This window comes from Phycodurus eques, chromosome 1 (assembly GCF_024500275.1).
Source record: "Phycodurus eques isolate BA_2022a chromosome 1, UOR_Pequ_1.1, whole genome shotgun sequence".
NCBI classification, from domain to species: domain Eukaryota; kingdom Metazoa; phylum Chordata; class Actinopteri; order Syngnathiformes; family Syngnathidae; genus Phycodurus; species Phycodurus eques.
Genome location: NC_084525.1, coordinates 39,523,987 through 39,541,853, shown reverse-complemented (window position 1 = coordinate 39,541,853; position 17,867 = coordinate 39,523,987).

The following is a 17,867-nucleotide window of genomic DNA, read 5'->3' as shown; positions in this document are numbered from 1 at the left end:
GAACTGAGGACACTAATTGTTGCAGCTTTGTAGGTGGAATTCTTTCCCATTCTTGCTTGATGTACAGCTTCAGCTGTTCAATAGTGCGGGATCTCAGTTGTCGTATTTTACGCTTCATAATGCGTCACACATTTTCAATGGGAGACAGGTCTGGACTGCAGGCAGGCCAGTCTAGTGCCCGCACTCTTTTACTACAAAGCCACGCTGTTGTGGTTTGGCATTGTCTGGCTGAAATAAGCAGGGGCATCCATGAAAAAGACGTCGCTTGGATGGCAGCATATGTTTCTCCAAAATCCGTATGTACCTTTCAGCATTAATAGTTGTTGGATTTATTTTACCCAACATTATAAAAAATAGACACAAAAAGGCATGAAGACGCTGGTTTCTGTTTCTCATGAGGAGGGCGTATGGGAGATTGTTCAGATTACAGCCTCTCAACACGCTCTAACAATCTCTCCCGTCGCTCCTGCATTTATTTGAAAATAGGGAGGTTTCTAAGTTTACAAGACATAACGTACTCAGCTACAAGACACAACACACTAAGGGTAGGGTTTCAAGGTGAAAACATGGGACCAACACCTGCCACGTCCCGGCCACGTCCTTCTCTCTGATGATTCCTGCTGAGTCATCTTCTTGAAGGCGAGACATCTTCCTTTATCAAAATCGTCCATAATACTAATGCAAGCTAAGCAAATAAATGATAACTTCTACAATATATTTAACAATAGTGCCTTCACAGATGTGTAAGTTACCCATTCCTTTGGCACAAACACAGCTCCATACCATCACAGATGCTGGCTTTTGAACTTTGCGTCCATAACAGTCTGGATGGTTCTTTTCCTCCTCGTTTCCGAAAACGATTTGAAATGTGGACTCGTCGGACCACAGAGAACTTTTCCACATTGCATCAATCCATCTTAGATGAGCTCAGGCCCAGAGAAGCTGGCGGCCTTTCTGGGTGTTGTTGATAAATGGCTTTTGCTTTGCATAGTAGCGTTTCAAGTTGCACTTACGGATGTAGTGCCGAACCGAATTTACTTAATTTAATTTATTGATTTTCTGAAGTGTTCCTGAGCCGGTTGATGTCGGTTTTTGATACAGTGCCACCTGAGGGATCGAAGGTCACGGGCATTCAATGTAGGTTTTCGGCCTTGCCGCTTAAATGCAGTGATTTCTCCATATTCTCTGAACCTTTTGATGATATTATGGACTATAGATGATTAAATCCCTAAATTCCTTGCAATTATACATTGAGGAACATTGTCCTTAAACTGTTGGACTATTTTCTCACGCACTTGTTCACAAAGAGGTGAAACTCGCCCCATCTTTGCTTGTGATTGACTGAGCAATTCAGGGAAGCTCCTTTTATACCCAATCATGGCACCCACCTGTTCCCAATTAGCCTGTTCACCTGTGGAATGTTCCAAACAGGTGTTCCTCAACTTTCTCAATCTTTTTTGCCACCTGTCCCAGCTTTTTTGGAACGTGTTGTAGCCAAAAAATTATGGCTACATTATTATTATTTGCGAAAAATAATTCAGTTTATGGGTTTGAACATTAAATATATTGTCTTAGTGGTGTATTCAATTAAATATAGGTTGAACATGATTTGCAAATCATTGTATTCTGTTTTTGTTTAGGTTTACCACAACGTCCCAACTTTGTTTCTATGTGCCCTGCGATTGGCTGGCAACCAGTACAGGGTGTACCCCGCCTCCTGCCCGAAGATAGCTGGGATAGGCTCCACCACTCCCGCGACCCTAGTGAGGAGAAGCGGCTCAGAAAATGGATGGAGGGATGGACAACGTCCCAACTTCATTGGAATTGGGGTGTATGTTCCTACACTCCCCTATGGTCACGAGCTGTGGGTCGTGACCAAAAGAACAAGATCCCGGATACAAGCGGACAAAATGAGTTTGCTCATTTTAAGAGCCCTCCCTTTGAGATAGGGTGAGAAGGGAGGATCTCAGAGTAGAGCCGCTGCTCCTCCACATCGAGAGGAGCCAGATGAGGTGGCTGGAGCATCTGATTCGGATGCCTCCTGGACGCCTCCCCGGTGAGGTGTTCTGGGCATGTCCCACCGGGACGACCCAGGACACGCTGGAGAGACTACGTCTTTCGGCTGGCCTGGGAACGCCTTGGGAGCTGGATGAAGTGAGAGGGAAGTCTGGGCGTCCCTGCTAAAGCTACGGCCCCCGCGACCCGACCTCGGATAAGCGGTAGAAAATGGATGGATGGATGGATATATATATACATACATACATATACACACACACGGGTTCAAATAGCTGTCAAAGTGGACCAATGTCATATTAAACCCTACTAATTAAGAAAATGGTGTCACTTCATTTAAGGGGTACATTTTACTGACCAGACAACATGTGCGTGCACAGACCCAATAATGAGCCTTATAAAGCAGGCATGCCACAGCAGGCAATTGGTCAATTAAACATTTAGAAGAGTTGAGGTGGCACATGGGCACTTTTCTATGTGCATTTCCGGGTCACGCCCCTCATACACCAGCTGAACCAACCGGTTCTTTTATTTTATGTAGTATTGTGTGCCTGTTGTCTAAAAACTAAAAAGGTTTCTCAGAGTAGAATAAAGACAAAAGACTTGAAAATAAATGAATGTGTACACTGTATTATAATTATGTGTATTGTATTCGCTCACCTGCCTTGACTCACATATGATCTGAATACTAGGACCCCAAAACCTGATCCGAGAATCGCACCTGGTACACAGTCCCGCTCGGCATAAGCATATAACAAATTGCTATGTGTAAGGAAGAAGCATATGACTGGATTTCTTTAGTAGCGGCAAGGGAAATCTAAAGTTTAAAATAACAATATAAATGATTGAGGGTATTATCATATGATAGATGTTTTTAATAACACACTATGATACATATTGTGCAGCTCTGCCCATAGACACTCACAGATACGTTACCCGTATGAATCCTTCATTTCTATGGGAACTATCTATCCATAATCCTTTGCTATTGGTAATCATGCAGGTCAAACTTTATGACAGCAGTGTAGCTGCCCCTTCGCTGGATTTAGAGAAACTTGACCGCTTTTCAAATCAAATCAAACTTTATTTATAGAGCACTTTTTGGTACAATGATATGCATCTCAAAGTGCATCCCAAAGTGCTTTTAACTACCGATATGTTATACTTGGTCACTATGCCCAGAAATCCCTTCTGAGCCAGGTTACTGTCGGCCTGTGGCCCTCACCTCACCTCACCACCAAGACTCTGCAGAGACTAGTCTTGTCCCACATAAACTGTAGCCTAGTATGACCTTGTATATCCAAACAGTTTGCTCATCAGTCCAACATCAGGCTGCATAATGCACTCATCTACATTATCCAGAGGGCCCACGCACATCTGCACACTGCTGATGCAACACTGAGGATCATGTTCTTTGACTTCCCAAGGGCCTTCAGCACCATCCATTCACAGGTGCTAAATGAGGATCATGCAGGTCAAACCAGTGATGGTCTCCTGAGTTACAGATGACCCAACCTGCAAACCCCAATACGTCTGCATACAAGACAATGTCCCAGCAATGACTCAGAGCAGAAACAGGAACCACTCTATTCCCCTACCTGCTTATCATGTACACCATATCCAGGGATGCACATAATAATTTTGTTCTGACTTTTGAAGGAGCAACAGAGGTTGTTGCTTGGTGCTCATTTTTCCCTGACCCACCCACGTCACTGGATGAACTTAAGACTTACAATCAGGGAAGGTTTTGTAAAATGTCCAATCATCTGGGGCGGCGTTACTAGGCTTTATGGACAGAGGGCTTCAGCCCCCAGGAGAAGCACAGGATGTGAGCAAATGTAGCACACAAGGACAACATTTCCCGTACAGTAAACAAAACCGAACAAATTGCTTTTCCACATTTTTGGACAGATTTAACAAAGATACAATAAATGTAAAAATGTACTGTAGGTGTGTGTGTGTGTGTGTGTGTGCGCAAGAGTAACAGATGCGAGGTAGCTTAACTGTGCGATAGCACGTACGCACACACGTTAACCCACTGTAGAGCAAGGTACTTGTACTTGTTCAAGGTACTGTAGCAAGCTTAGTAAGCTAATAAGCTACAATAAAATTACCAATGTACCATCAAAAATACTTCAGTTGGGCTGAACCTCTTTTAAAAAACAACTATATTTTTGTAACATTTTGTAATTGTCATATTGAGGTGTAAATTAACACTTATTTATAAAATCTTTGGATAATCATGCTTCTCACTACCACTGCAATATCTATGTCTTGGACTAATGCAGTGACACTGTGTTATTATTAACAGAACAAATAATGTATTATACTTGCAAATGCCGAAGGTACCTGGGATAGGCTCCAGCAGCCCGCGACCCTAGTGAGGATAAGCGGTAAAGAAAATGGATGGATGTGGTCATCATTCTCTATTAAATTCAGGATTTTTTTTACGTTATCAAATATTAAATTATTTATTCACGAATAGGCCCACCTCAACAACAACCAATTTTGCTTAGCAGAGAAAATAACCTGCACAAATAATATTTCAGAGTAACATTAGTATTATCATTATACTTTTCAGTTTCATCTACCTTGTAATTTTTCCTACCTACTGTCGAAATTCCCTTCACATACCCAGAAGCTCATGCACACAGTTTTATTCGAGTGCTTAAACCTTATATTGCTATCATATAACATTGCACAACATCAACACAACTCAGCGCTTGCGACTGCCAGTAGACCGCCGCTCGCGGGGCCACTCACGGGGCCGCTCGCGAACGCTGGCAGCTCAACCACTGCATGCGGGGCCGCTTGCAAAGGCTGGCTTACTGCTTTTCGAATATTTTAGAGTCATGGGTGACACAATAAATAAAACAATGACCAGTTTATTGGGTGAAAATGAATCTGCAAATGTACCATACTTTCTTCTTGATTTTAGATTTTGACAATACACCAACCTTCTCCAGAGTAATGTTTTTATGTGAGTCTCAGATGTGCTTTGTGGGGGCTTTCCAGCAACTCGGGCACACTTCATGGAGGCTTGGTTTCCATTGGGGACATACCTGGACTCTGAGTGAAGTGTTGCATTTGCATTCATCTTAAATATTTTTTGAAAGCAAAGAAATTCAGTGGCCTGAGCTGAACCTACTAGAGGAGGGGTGTCAAACAAATTTTTGTCTCGGGCCACATTGTAGTTACGGTTTCCCTCAGAGGGCCGTTATGACTGTGAAACCATAAAAATCTTTAATCACCTCATCTTTTTTTTTTGTCCTGTTCGGTTCTAACAGCCTAACAGTCAAATCACCTCATCATATTATTACACCCGAAATTTATAAATTAGTTTTGAAATCAGTAATCAAGGGTAATGTTTTTTTTTACACTATTGTTCATATTTGGTAACACAAAAATGCTAGCAATATCTCAAAGTTATTTATGAAATATGACAATTTGAAATCTTGGTACAGATTTTAACAAGAATCATGGAAGTTGACACATATGATTTGCCTTCGCGGGCCACATAAAATTATGTGGCGGGCCGGATCTTGCCCCCGGGCCTTGAGTTTGACACCTGTGTACTAGCGTGTACTTTTCACTGACTGAAGCCAAAATAAAAAGACAAGAAAACCAACAAACAAGCTGCATGTGAAGGTAACTGTAGTGAGAGCCTGGAAAACCATATCCAGGGAGAAAATCCCCAACTGTAATAAGAATTATTCATCCACCCATCCATCCGCTTCTCCTCACTAGGGCCGCGGGCGTGCTGGAGCCTAACCCAGCTATCTTCGGGCAGGAGGCGGTGTACACCCTGAACTGGTTAACAGCCAATCGCAGGGCACATACAAACAAACAACCATTCGCACTCACATTCACACCTACGGGCAATATAGAGTCTCCAATTAATGCATGTTTTTGGGATGCGGGAGGAAACCGGAGTGCTCGGAGAAAACCCACGCAGGCACGGGGAGAACATGCAAACTCCACACAGGCGGGGCCGGGGATTGAATCCCAGTCTTCAGAACGGTGACGCTGACGCTCTAACCAGTCGACCAACGTGCCGCCAGAATTATTCATATATTTACAATTATGTAAAGATAGACACAAATGATACCCTTGCTGTAATTCATAAAATAATGAAACAACATTTTTGACCTCTTAAACTGAAAGTCTGCACTTTAATCATTCAAGTCTATTGTGCTGATGTGTAGAGGAAAACTCATAACTCATTTCACACATTGATCAGTTATTTTGCAAAACTGTTTGTATAATATCTACATCTTTTGAGCATTTTATTTTATATAATATATTTTAGCATTTTGTTGAGCTTCACTTCAACATTTTTGCTAACTTAAATAGGAATTTTACTGTGTATGCAACAAAGAAATTTCCTCCAAAGGATAAATAATGTATCCCGAATATTGGGATTGGTAGGAACGATGGTTCCTGGTCCAGACAAGAAGACGGTATGTCAGCCAAGTTTTTACCAAATCCATATAAAATGCTCACAACTTAAGCTTCGCCCCGTTGTTTTCGATCAGACCTACTCCCTCGTCGTTAAGCCTCAGTTTCCTGCTAGAATACTTCTTCTCTCACCTCATGCTCGATCCATTGCTTCCCTCTTTTGGATCAATTGTGCAACAAATCTCATGAATTCTTTGGCAGAGGCCATTTTCTTGAGAAGTAACACATTGTCTTGAGCATGAGAATAGAAAAGGTCATGGGGTATAGGGATGTAAAGTGCGGGAGATGTAGGAAGTAAGGGACCAAAATCTACGATGATACAATTTGAGACGGCACTTCGTTGAGGCTTGGCAATGACATGTGCCACTGAATAAAAAGCGGACAACGGAAATGAAACGGGCCAAACCATAAGATCAGGAAATACAATAAGGTGCTGTCTTGTAAACACACCCAGATGAAAAAAAAATAGATAATAAAAAGCACAGACTGATGAAGCAGTGCTTTTATTCTGCTTGACAGGAGGGGTGTGTCTGAGTCGTCATCTCATGGGCGGAGCTTACGAAGCTCTGCTGCTGTTGTGCTGACACCATTATAAATTGTTGAGAGAAAATGTGGAATTATCTGCCAGTGCTTGTGTAAGGGAATGATGCTCGCTAAAATTTCTTGAAATAAGAAAAATATTCTGGCTCTTCAAAGAAGAGGCCATAGTGGTTTTTAGCCCATTTTGGGGGGTGCTGAATATATATATATATATATACACACACACACACACACACACATGTATTATATTAATAATATATATGCTTATTAGCTAGTGTTGTTGTGTTATTAGCTTTTATTAGCTAAAGAAATACGGTACACCACATCGCATCAGAAACCTTATCTTGCGCCACGTGATGTCTAACGCCCAATAAGCATTTATCGTTTTGGCTGCATTCACAGTTCACACTCGTAAAAAAGGCGTAGTTTGAGGTAAAGTGGACGAGACTTAGTGCCGTTGGCAAGCTACAGCTGTCATGTGAACCAGAAGTAACGTAAAACCACAGTCAAAGCAAAGTATATTACAGTTTCATATTATGAAAATGTTCCCCATTTTATTATTTACCAAGCATGACTCCGAAATGATTGGTCGATTTTAATCTTACTTAATTTGTTCTTGGCCTTCCACTTACCAATGGGCAAAAATTCTCTAACCGGTTTAAACCGGAGGTGGCGTAGTTAGTCCTTGCTAGCTCAACAAAAGGCTGTAACGCAACCAGATGGAATTCCTAGTTGATTCCTCACATTTTAAATTTTTTTGCACACTTTTTAGCTGGCGACCCAGCGGACTAACAACCCTGGTGGGACAGAACCGTTCTAGACGCACTTTAAAGATCTTCTCACTGTAAGTATCCTTAGCTTCTAAAAGCAACTGGCATGTATGATTGCCCTTGGTCATCTTGTATAAAGTCAATCGTGGTCAACTCGCTGATATCTTTTTGGTACGAGGGCGACAACTGTGATTAGCTTTAGATTTCCATCCATCTATCCATTTTCCGTACCGCTTATCCTCACTAAGGTCTCGGGCGTGCTGGAGCCTCTCCCAGCTATCTTCAGGCGAGAGGCAGGGTACACCCTGAACTGGTCGCCAGCAAATCGCAGGGCACACATAAACAAACAACCATTCGCACTCAGTCACACCTACTGGCAATTTAGAGTCTCCAATTAATGCATGTTTTTGGGATGTGGGAGGAAACCGGAGTGCCCGGAGAAAACCCACACAGGCACGGCGAGAACATGCAAACTCCACACAGGTGGGGCCGGGGATTGAACCCGAGTCCTCAGAACTGTGAGGCTGACGCATTTTATTTATGAGCGCAATATAATAATAATAATTTCAATAATGGATCATTAATATATTCAGGAAATTGTTTTGTGTTTCAGAGTTACAGAAGCTAAAAAGTAATAAACCAATTCATTTCAATCCTGTCTGTAGCACAATGCCAAAAAAAGAACATATCTAGAAAGGAAGGAGAAGGAGTGTCAGGAAAAAGCAAAGAGTATAACATGAATGAATAAATTACAATGAATCAATTAAAAAACGTGCCCTTTTTCTAACTTGAGCCTGTGACCCCTAAAATGTCTGTGCACGCCCCTGCTAACGAGCCTGATGAGATGGTCGCCAAGTCTGGTCTGACTACTAGGACTGTTGCCTTTGCCGAATCTTTCTGGACCGTCTTTTCAAGCATTTTTAGCAATGGTATTACTTTAGAGCCCGATGACCTTTTTTCTTCTGACAGCGTTATAGCGGCCTCATAAAAAGGAAATAGAATTGATAAGCACCTACAAACATTATAATATTCATCAGAAGTTAGTGCACGAATGTTAGTTTGTAAGCCTGCCAAAGCTCCCCTCACAGGTTCCCTGAGCTACGCTACTCGCTTCAGCATTTCAAAGGTGCTATTACCCCTTGTTTCCACTTCAGCATTTCAAAGGTGCTATTCCACCTTGTTTCAACCTCGTAAATGTTTTTTTGTTTTCCCATCTGCTCTTGAACAAGGTCCAGCTTCTTATGAAGATAAAAACATTTAAAATTTAAATATGTAGCGATATACATGTAAACAAAATAATGTTACTGACTTTGCTACGTCTATTTTAGCCCACCAGCTTCCTTGCCTTTACATGAATGGTGGACACCACCTGGGTCAATTCCAAAGCCTTTCTTACAACTAAATTTAGTTTGCACAATCCAGACTGCATGGCACAACTACAGCTCCTTGCCACAGGCAATCATATTCAATGTGTCATTTATAACTCGACTTGTCACATTTGATTGTATTCCCCATTCTTCCATGATGGAGGATTTCACAAAGGACAAATTTGCAGCGATATGTGCCTGTGGGAATTTCACTACAATAAGTAGTGTAGACTTCAGGCAGGCTTTCTCATTAATAAATTTGTATGCCAAGTTGGGATCAAAGTTCATTTATGTCTTAAAGTCGCTTTGACCACCATAATGCAACTTTTACCCATTAGATGTGATGGTTAAATTTGGCATCCAGGAAAGGAACTCGAAGGGTCAGATTATGGTGGACTTTGCCAAAAGGATGGAAATGGCTGAAGTGAACACTTTTTTATGGAACATAAGGTGACCTACAAGACCAGAGGTAAAAACATGCAGGTGGATTACATTTTGTGCAGACAATGTAATCTGAAGGAGGTTACCGACTGTAAGGTATAGGTAGGGGAGAGTGTAGCTAGACAGCATCCATCCATCCATCCATTTCCTTAATCACTTATTCCTCACTAGGGTCGCAGCATGCTGGAGCCTATCCCAGCTGACCTCGGCGAAAGGGGAACTACACCCTGAACTGGTCGCCAGTCAGTCACAGGGCAACACGGACAATCATTTGCACTCACATTCACACAGTCACTGAGAGGGGACCGAACCCACGCTGCCTGCACCAAAGTCAGGCGAGTGTAGCACTACACCGAGCTAGACAACATATGATGGTGATTTGTAAGACGACTCTGGTGGTGGTGAGGAAGATTAATAAGGAAAAGGGAGAGGAGATAACCTTGTGGCGGCATCTGAGAAAGGAAGCGTGGTGTGCGGCTTTTAGAGAAGAGGTGAGACAGGCTCTTAGTGGACAGGAGGAGCTTCGAGGAGACTGGAATGCTATAGCCAAGGTGATCAGAAAGACAGGCAGGAGAGTACCTGGTGTTTCTTCTGGTAGGAAATGGAAGAAAGAGTCTTGGTGGTGGAACCTTAAAGTACAGGAAAGCATGTGTGGCATACAAGTGTGTCGGGTTGCACGTTAAATGGACAACCAGACAACGGCACCCTGAGAATTTCACCCAGGGAAATATTTTGAGATGAATTCACCTTCAGGTACAGAGATACGTTTACTCATAGACAGGAGACGAGGTTCCAGTTAAAAAAGTCATGCTTTATTACAAAAATATTATATACTTTAAGACTAATAAAACCATTCATTCAGCTAAATTAAGGGGGAGAACTAATGAAGGCTGAGGCTTATAGGGATGCAGGGGCTAGTGATGGGTTTCGAGCATCCACATTAAAAGAAAAATGGAAAGCACCCAGGCTCACGTGTCAGTCACACTCACACCGTGAAGGTACCCAGATCCCAGGAGAACCACAACACACACCACATGAGAGGAATCCTACCACTGAATCACTGGCACCACCACCACCACTGGACCGGCACTTCTTCACTTCTCCTAGAACTAGCAGCCTTTAACACTTGGTGATGTACAGAGCTCCACCGACCCCGAGTCTTATGGGGGCCTCTGTACTGAAATCAGGCAGAAATACTAATTGCCCTTCACTCAAAGGCACGTCTTTCACACGTTGGTTGTCAAAGCTGTCCAGAAGTCTTTCTCCGTGGCCCCACCGAACTCCTCCCATGCCTGAGTTTTGGCTTCAGTGACCACCAAAGCTGCATTCCGCTTGGCCAGCCGGTACCCATCCGCTGCCTCAGGAGTCCCACAGGCCAAAGAGGCCCGAGAGGACTCCTTCTTCAGCTTGACGGTATACCTAACCGTTGGTGTCCACCAACGGGTTCGTGGATTGCCACCACGACAGACACCAACCACCTTAGGGCCACAGCTCCGGTCAACCGCCTCAGCAATGGTCCACTCGGACTCCATGTCCCCCGCCTGCCCCGGAACATGAGCCAAGTTCTGTCGGAGGTGGGAGTTGAAACTCCTTCTGAGAGGGGATTGCGCCAGACGTTCCCAGCAGACCCTCACAATACGTTTGGGCCTGCCACGTCGGACCAGCATCTTCCCCCACCATCAGAGCCAACTCACCACCACGTGGTGATCAGTTGTCAGCTCCGCCCCTCTCTTACCCGAGTGTTCAAGACATGCGGCCGTAAGTCCGATGACAAGACCACAAAGTCAATCATCGAACTGCGACCTAGGGTGTCCTGCTGCCAAGTGTACGTGTGGACACCCTTATGCTTGAACATGGTGTTCGTTATGGACAATCTGTGATGAGCACAGAAGTCCAATAACAGAACACCGCTCGGATTCTGATCGGGGGGGGCCGTTCCTCCCAATCACGACCTTCCAGGTCTCACTGTTATTGTCCACGTGAGCATTGTCCCCCAGCAGAACGATGGAGTCCCTAGCAGGAGCGCTCTCCAGCACCCCCTCCAAGGACTCCAAAAAGGATGGGTACGAGTCCGACGATATCTAGTCAAAACTTCTCGACATCACACACCAGCTTGGGCTCCTTCCCTGCCAGAGAGGTGACATTCCACGTCCCTAGAGCCGGCTTCTGTAGCCCGGGATCGGATCGCCAAGGTCCCCGCCTTCGGCCACCGCCCTGCTCGCACTGCACCCGACCCCTATGGCCCCTCCCACAGGTGGTGAGCCCATGGGAAGGGGGACCCACGCTACCCTTTCGGGCTGTGCCCAGCCGGACCCCATGGGTGCAGGCCCAGCCACCAGGCGCTCGCCTTCGACCCCCACCTCCAGGCCTGGCTCCAGAGGGGGGGCCCCGGTGACCCGCGTCCGGGCAAGGGAAACCTGTGTCCATTTTTTGTTGTCACCATAAGGGGTCTGTCAACTCTACCCAAAAAAAAATCTAGAGGGAGCCTTCGTTACTGGCCAAACATGGGAAAGAAGGGGCACTCTCTTACTCTGATGGGGAATGGTATTGTACCAATACAAAGCCTGGGGCAAACATGCATTCCAGTCAATCTTTCGAGACACTGGGAGAATGCGCAACAAGTTATGGAGGGTGCAGTCACAGCATTGTGTTCAACGGGCTAAAATTTGTAATATTTCCCCTTTTGTGATCACAACAAAAAATATTTTCCCCTCCCTTCTTATAAGAGGTCGACTGTTTTTCATTTCTTGTTGAGATTTATTGCTGATGCACAAGATTCAAACAAGACTTCTTTACTTATAAATTACTGCAATGAAATATATAAACACACAAATCTGTGCAGCATGCAAATAAAGTGAGCTCTTCAACCCTCTACATTGTCTGAACATACTTGGCACAACATATAGTTGCATTACACTTGGTCACATGGACGCAACAAACGGACAAAATATCAACACAGGGTACGTTCAGAAATTCAGTCCGACATTCTCACCGTGCCCTGAGATTGTGGTACTCAGAGACAGAGCGAGCTCCGTTTTCTATAACTTTACTAATGAACGTGTTGGCTATTGGCAGGGATACGTCAGTAACTATAAAATATCTGTTTATAAAAACCTCTCGGTGTGTACCTGTAATGGGATGTATCGAACAAAAGTGTATGCAGTGTTGTGTAAGCATGCAGCCAGTAATTTCTATCTATTTATTCAGGTAAAGGCAAAGCAACATCAGTTCTCTTTCAGTAACTGTGTGGAGAGTAGAGAGTAATTGCCTCATTTACAGAACAATGGTGACAAGATGGTGAAGAATGGTGAAAAAACTGAACGAGCCATCCCTTTGGGCATACAAATTAGAAAAACAAAATTGCTAGGCTGTTCACACCTGAGTTGGGATATTAGTTCACACTAATCCAGCCACTCGGCTCTTGAGGCATTATAGGTAGAAAAGCCAAATGTCAGGGCTTTGGGCATTCTAGTGTTAAAGCTGTATGAAGCTCCCAAGACTATTATTAAGCTTCCCCACACTCTTATTAACCTCTACCATACGCTCACAAACAATTTCTTTACTCTTACACACCTTTTACACTCTTAAATATACAGTAATGCACAGTAGTACTGTACACTATGTACATTTTATTCCTTATAATATGTTGTTTTTTGTTTTTATGCAGGTTTAATGTTTTAGGTAGGAAATGTTTATTTAAGAACCAAAAAATACAGCATAAACTAAAAATTCCACAATATGGTGAATTATGCACGATATGAATATAAGAAAAATCCACAATGCACTGAATCTGAAATAGGTGAACCGAAATATAATGAGGGAACATGGTACATTGGTAGAAGGATGATGAGAATGGAGCTGCCGGGCAAGAGCGCTAGAGGCAGACCTAAGAGAAGATTGATAGATTTAGTGAGTGAAGTAATGAGAGCTTTTGGCGTGAGATAGGAGGATGGAGAAGATAGGCTCACATGGAAAAGAATGATGCACTGCAGTGACCCCTAACAGGACAAACCGAAAGAAAAAGTAAAAGAAAAGAAAAAGAACATTTTACATTCGTATTAGCTGTAATATCTTAATGAGAAATAGACATTTTTACTTACAATAAGCTCCTTCTTGAATGCAAAACTTGCTTGTCTAGATTAAAATTGTCTTTTTTAGGATAAAAAAAAATACTAACAAGTCTTTTTTACCTTCTGAGAAATCCTATCCACAATAGGATGTATTCCATGTCTCAAGATATGACGGGCGACGAAAAAAGCTTTCAACCTTAGCTTTGTGCACTGTAATATTTTGAAATCTATTAAATCATGGCATCACAATGCCTTATATGTTATAAATAACCGGTTAAAGGAATCTTTAAAATTTAAAATTTTACTTTATTTAATACGCGATGGCTTCCACTATTTTTCCTGTTGTTATATGTGACTTACAGCAAAGATTTTCATCTATCATGATTCCTAAAAATGTGGTTTCTTTTACCGTTTGAATTTTCATCTATTTTTAATACAGTATATATTTTTTATTCTGTGAATAACATTTACTATTTTGGTGGCATGCAGCACGGTGGACGACTGGCTAGAACGTCTGCCTCGAAGTTCTGAGAAACGGGGTTCAATCCCCGGCCATGCCTGTGTGGATTTTCAATGTTCTCCCCGTGCCAGCATGGGTTTTTTTCCGGGCACTCCGGTTTTCTCCCACATCCCAAAAACATGCGTGGTAGGTTGATTGAAGACTCTAAATTGCCCGTAGGTGTGAATGTGAGTGCGAATGGTTGTTTGTTTCTATGTGCCCTGCGATTGGCTGTCAACCAGCTCAGGGTGTACCCCGCCTCTTGCCTGAAGATAGCTGGAATAGGCTCCAAAAGTACCGCGATCCTAGTGAGGATAAGCGGCTCAGAAAATGGATGGATAGATGGATTTTGGTGGCGTAACCCTTACTTAAAATAAATTCATCAAGCCTGCGACCCATTGACTTCCTCAGACTGTTGCATTCTTCATTTGAAATGATTTTCCAGGCTTTTACTGCAGCGTCTTTCAGTTCTTGTTTGTTTCTAGGGCTTTCTCCCTTCAGTCTCCACTTCAAGAGGTAAAATGCATGCTCTATTTGGTTAAGGTCTGGTGATTGACTTGGCCAGTCTAAGACCTTCCACCTTTACCTCCTGATGAAGTCCTTTGTTGTGTTGGCAGTGTGTTTTGGGTCGTCTTGTTGCATGATGAAGCTTCTCCCGGTTATTTTGGATGCATTTTTCTATGAATAGCCAGACAAAATGGTTTTGTAGACTTCAGAATGAATTCTGCTGCCACCATCATGAGTTACATCATAAAGAAAGACGAGTAAGCCCGATCCAGAAGCAGCCATGCAAGCCCCAGCCATGACATTACCTCCACCATGCTTCACAGAAGAGCTCATGTGTTTTGAATCATGAGGCTGCAGTAAAGGCCTGGAAAAGTATTTCAAATTAATAATGCAACAGTCTTGTGAAGTCAATGGGACGCAGGCTTGACACAGTGTTTGTAAGTAAGGGTTATGCCACCAAATATTAAATGTTATTCACTTTAAGTTAATTTAATCATGTCTGTTCCAATATTTTGCTTACTTGAAAAGTGGGTGGGTTCAAACAAAAGGTGCGCTGTCCTGTGTTGTTAAACAAATATAGATGTAAATAGCAAGAAATAAAAGCTGGAATTCTGAATGAACTTTTGTATCATATTCATCTTTTGATCTGAAACCCAAATGTTTTCAGTACACAACAAAAACAAAGGAATTGACCTTGCCATTCTAATACAACAGAATCGGGGACAAATGGCAGCCTTGGCGTCGTCCGAGGGAGGGACACTGTAAAAGGCCTTCTCCAAGTCCACAAAACACATGTAGACTGGTTGGGTGAACTCCCATGCACCCTCGAGGACCCTGTCGAGGGAGTAGAACTGGTCCACTGTTCCACGGCCAGGACGAAAACCACACTGCTTCTTCTGAATCTGAGATTAGACTTCCCGATGGACCCTCCTCTCCAGAACCCCTGAATAGACCTTACCAGGGAGGCTGAGGAGGATGATCTCACTGTAGTTGGAACACACCCTCGGTCCCCTTCTTAAAAAGAGGTACCACCACCCCAGTCTGCCAATCCAGAGACATTGTCCCGGATGTCCATGCAATGTTGCAGAGGCAGCACCACAACATCCAGAGCCTTTAGGAATTCCGGACGAATCTCATCCACCCCTGGGGCCTTGCCACCAAGGAACTTTTTAACCACCTCGGTGACCCCAACCCTCGAGATAGAACAACCCGCCTCAGAGATCCCAGATTCTGCTTCCTCCTGGGAAGGCATGTCGGTGGAATTGACTTCTCCACACTGATTCACAACGTCCCGAGTCGAGGTCAGCAGTGCCCCATACCCACGATACATAGAGTTGATGGTGCACTGCTTCCCCCTCCTGAGACGCCGGAGGGTGGACCAGAATTTCCTCTAAGCCATCCGGAAGTCGTTCTCCATGGCCTCACCAAATCCTCCCATTTTTGCCTCAGTGACCGCCAAAGCTGCATTTCACTTGGCCAGCCCGTACCCATCAGCTGCTCAGGAGTCCCACGGGCCAAAAAGGCTCAATAGGACTCCTTCAGCTTGACGGCATCCCTCACCGCTGATGTCCACCAACAGGTTCGGGGATTGATGCCACGACAGGCACCGACCACCTTACGGCCACAGCTCCGGTCAGCCGCCTCAGCAATGGAGGCGCGGAAAATGGTCCACTCGGACTCGATGTCCCCCGCCTCCCCCGGAACATGAGCAAAGTTCTGTCGGAGGTGGGAGTTGAAACTCCTTCTGACAGGGGATTCTGCCAGGCTTTCCCAGCAGACCCTCACAATACTTTTGGGCCTGCCAGGTCGAACCGGCATTTTTCCCCTATCATCGGAGCCAACACACCACCAGGTGTTGATCAGTTGACAGCTCCGCGCCCCTCTTCACCTGAGTGTCCAAGACATGCAGCTGCAAGTCCGATGAGGTAAAATAGCTGTATTTGGAAAACAATGGTCAAGACGCCATTTTATTTATTTGTCATTTTTTTTCTCATTTTATTTTACATTTTTGTTGTTGTTGCTATTTTAGAGCCATTCAGTGGTCGCAACATTTCACTGTGGGAAACCAGAATTCTTAAGATTTCGACTTGTGTGTTGACTGTGTTTGTAGGAAAAGACAGACAGACAGACATTCGTAATATTCTTGTCTGTCTGCCGATGAGAATGCAGTATAAATGGAGAATGACACGAATTACTTCTTCATCATTAAAAAGAGAAAGTAACACAGTTAAAATGGTAAAAGACATTACATGTTGATAAATATTTGTTTGTCAAGTACAGTGAATTACAGTGAAGTTTGATAGTAATCTTTGAGAAGGAGTTTAGGGGCTTAGTCAAATAAAAATCGTCTTATCTCTAAAATTGCTCTTTTCACAGCAATCAATGTGTAAAATAGGCAGTAGTAGATACTAGACTGGACTAGATGTGGAAGTAGGGAGCCAAATGACGGGTTTGCCTTAGGCCCTGTGGGACTAGCTATGGCTCTAATGGTAACATTCGACATTTGAACAGAACATCAAATAGTAAAGATCACCACAAATCGCGTCACGTACAATCTCATTGTTTCCCAAGGTACACTATATTGTTAAACAATTCCAAAAGAACTTATATGCTGGATATGTAGCCATTTATTTACGAACGGATATCCAATCCAAGACAGCCGAGTTTAGTTCCATCTAGATTTCTGACTACATAAGCCAGAGGAGTCAAACTACACACAAACAGTCACATAGTCACATACTCGGTCGGTGTGGTTTACCTCGTTGTGTCATCATGAATGTGTTCACCTGATTATGTACATTTGCATATGCACAATAATTTGGTCTACAACCTGATTTTAAAAAAATAAAGAGATTAATTTATAGTAGTAAAAATGCTTGCAATGTTGCAATAGTATTACAAGTGAAATATAAATTGCAATTTTGATTTTGGTTTTACCAGACAAAGTGAGCACATGTGATTTGATTTCCTAGTGTCGGATTGTGTGCACACAAATGGAATAATGGAACTAGCCCATTCTTAACATTAGTCATTTTTTAAAATAATAAGATTAATGCCTGCATTATCATATATATTATAAGATGAATCTATGTGTGTTTTTAGTGCTGCACAATTATTCTAATTTTAATCGTAAGAGCGATTTTGGCTGCAATGATTAAATGAGCCTAATCATCTGCGTTTTTTTTTTTTTTTTTTTTTTTTA